Raw genomic sequence first — 3,146 nt, 5'->3', positions numbered from 1 at the left:
TCCCATTTATTTTTTCCATAAGTGGGTTTTTATTTTTAAATATAACTAATAAACTATTAAAGGCAGACCTACTGTGAGCTATGATGTTGTTAATTGATAGTATATGCTTTTGTCAAAGCAATCAGTTTTCATTATTTAGACTTGAAATAATTATGTGGAATTCCTGAAAAACTACATTACCAATAATTCTGCAAAGAAATCTCCACCAATCAGAGAACTGCGTCAAAAAACTAACACCTCATGAAGCAGGCTCTCAAACTACTTAAATATTTGTATATACGTAGGTGCATATTTTGCAATAAACTTAAAATATGATTATATTATATACACAATCAACATCTTTAAATCAATAGTTTTATATTTATGGTTTTTGATTTATCAATTGATTGTCTTTCGCAATGATTCATTGAATTGTAGATCTTTCATGTCAAATCTGTTATGTTTACAAATTGTGCTTTTTGTACAATTTTATAATTTGACTTTTGAAGATAGACTTTTGAACATTTACGTGAGACACAGACCAAAATTTAAGTCAAAACATCTTGTCGTTCACATACTGGCGCATCAAAAACCAATTGAATGTGCCAAGTTGACACATGCCGTGGACTGGAATAGTTTTTTTTTTTGAATAACACATTTATTGGGATCTCAGTGACAAGACTCGCATCCGTTCCCTCCAGGGGAGCAGGGACATAAAGAGCTGGAAATTAGGCGATAGGGGCGCCGCGGGACTCTGTTTGACCATGTGGCTTGATGTTTGGTTGGTGTTTTAATGCCGCCACTTCAATGAGTTTTGACGAAATTACCTAAATGCCTCAGTTTTGTTGGCTGAGAGTGTTTCAGATTTTTTTACACAGCAGTGGGGCCAGGGACAGTAAGTAATTTGATTATTTTATGGCATATTTGTTCGGCATGTTGGAGAGAAGAGCAAATAACAAATTAAAAATGAGTGTCTGAGGGCGAATAAACCAAATGTTTACAAATAATTCAGTTCAATAGTTCCTCAGAGGAAGAGTTGTTTCACATTAGACAAACTAGAGACATAACAGTACATACTAAAGGCAATTAAATTAAAATCTTTACATTTGTTTTGTCAAATTACAGGAAAGCAACTGTGATAACTGCATTAAGTTTTTCTATAACTTTTTCTTTTATTTAAAAGGATTTACAACAGAAATTCCATATGTTTTCATTTGTACGTAATGTACATACATTTTAATGCAAAAAACAAAATCATGCACTAAAAGGGGACTGAATCCAAAAGAAAATGTCTGAAAAAAATAAAATTAAAAAAAAATAAAAAACATAACCAATGCACTGAACACTCTAAAACTAAATGTCTTGTATTTTGCCTAAAAATCAAATCACGTACCAGCCCTAGGGGGAGGGGAAAAATATAAATAAGTAAAATAAAAAAATAATATTATTATCCTTCAGCTTCTTGAAGATAAAAAAACTTATTAAAAATTTATTTTGCATAACTCAAGGGCTTGCATGTGGTCTTCTTAAGCCATTCTGATTGAACTTAGTGATCACGTGTGTAAAAAGAAAAAATGAAAAAAAGAGGTTCAAATCTACTTGGCTACCTCGGATAAAATTAAAATCAATGTCTAAAGATCTCCCTGATAGTACAGACCTTGTGGTTCACCTTTATTGATTCAAAAGACAAGAACAGCAGATCAAATCCAAGAACAAGAACCAGAACTGCCTTGAACGATGCCTTGTGTGAATATCGCACATTGGGATCATGAAAACTATGTAAATGAAAGCTACTGTGTGGGCACTGAGTTTTTCTTTTGTTTTAAAAATGCAATTATGAAACCACATCTTGGTAGACAAGATTTGGTGTTTCTTATGTTGAACTCCGTTGGTCTGAATTTGTATTACAGTATATAATGGACTTCAAATTCTCCACTTAATAGCTAATTGTTGAATTTTCTTTCTTTTTAACAGGGAACTTCAAGACCTTTACAACATTTCACCGCAGCTTTCCCTGACGAATTTCATATTGAATGCAATCCCAAGCAGGCATCACACAGATATGCAAATATATATTAGATTCACAGAAGAATAACTCAAATTTAGGTTCACATTAGAAGGAATAGTTCACCCGAAAAATTAAAATTCACTCATTTACTCACCCTAATGTCTTTCCACACCACTATGACATTCTTTCCTTTGTGCAACAGTTGCTCTTTTCACAATTACACTGGGAACTGAAGTGCTATATATAACACAAGAGTTTATATCTGACATTTCAGACTTTTTTTTTGAGATAAACCCAGAACTGTGAGATATAAACTCAGAATTGTTTATTAAATCAAATTGTGAGAAAAAAAAATCTGAATTGCGATAAGTTAATTTGCAATTGCAAGAAACAAAAGGCAGACTTGTGAGATAAAAAGTCACATTTATCTTTTTTTTACAGTATGTTTTATTGCATGGTGGAAACCAAAAACCGAATTGCAAAATGCAAACTCGGAGAAACTGCAATACGAATTCGTAGAAAAAAGTCAGAATTGCGTGATGTAAATTCAGAGTTCGGAGAAAATAATTCAAAATTCACAAAATCTGAACTCAGTTTATATATCGCAATTTAGACTTTTTCTCAGAATTCTGAATTTATATCTCGTGAATTTGACAATTCAGATTTTTTTCCTCGCAATTGTATTATAAATTCAGAATAGCAAAAAATGCAGACTCGTGACATAAAAAGTCATAATTATCTTTTTCATAGTGTGTTTTATTTTATGGTGGAACAAAAAACGAGAATTGCGATATGTAAATTCAGAATTCAGAGAAAAATGTGCAACATTTTTCAATATCTATACTCTTTACATATCACAATTCAGATTTTTTTCCCTTCAGAATTCTGAGTTTATATCTCGCAAATCTGACAATTCAGTTTTTTTTCCTCGCAATTCTAATATAAATTCAGAATAACAAAAAAGGCAGACTTGTGAGATAAAAAAATCACAGTTACCTTTTTTTATAGTATGTTTTATTTTATGGTGGAACAAAAAACGAGAATTGAGATATGTAAACTCAGAATTCAGAGAAAAAGGTCCGAATTGCATTATGCAAATTCAGAATTCAGAAAAAAATTTGCAAAATCTAAACTCTTTATATAACGCAAATAAGAGAAT

The sequence above is a fragment of the Sinocyclocheilus anshuiensis genome, unplaced genomic scaffold (genome assembly GCF_001515605.1).
Source record: "Sinocyclocheilus anshuiensis isolate Anshui unplaced genomic scaffold, SAMN03320099.WGS_v1.1 scaffold543, whole genome shotgun sequence".
Lineage (NCBI taxonomy): Eukaryota > Metazoa > Chordata > Actinopteri > Cypriniformes > Cyprinidae > Sinocyclocheilus > Sinocyclocheilus anshuiensis.
Note: the sequence above shows the minus strand (reverse complement) of the source record.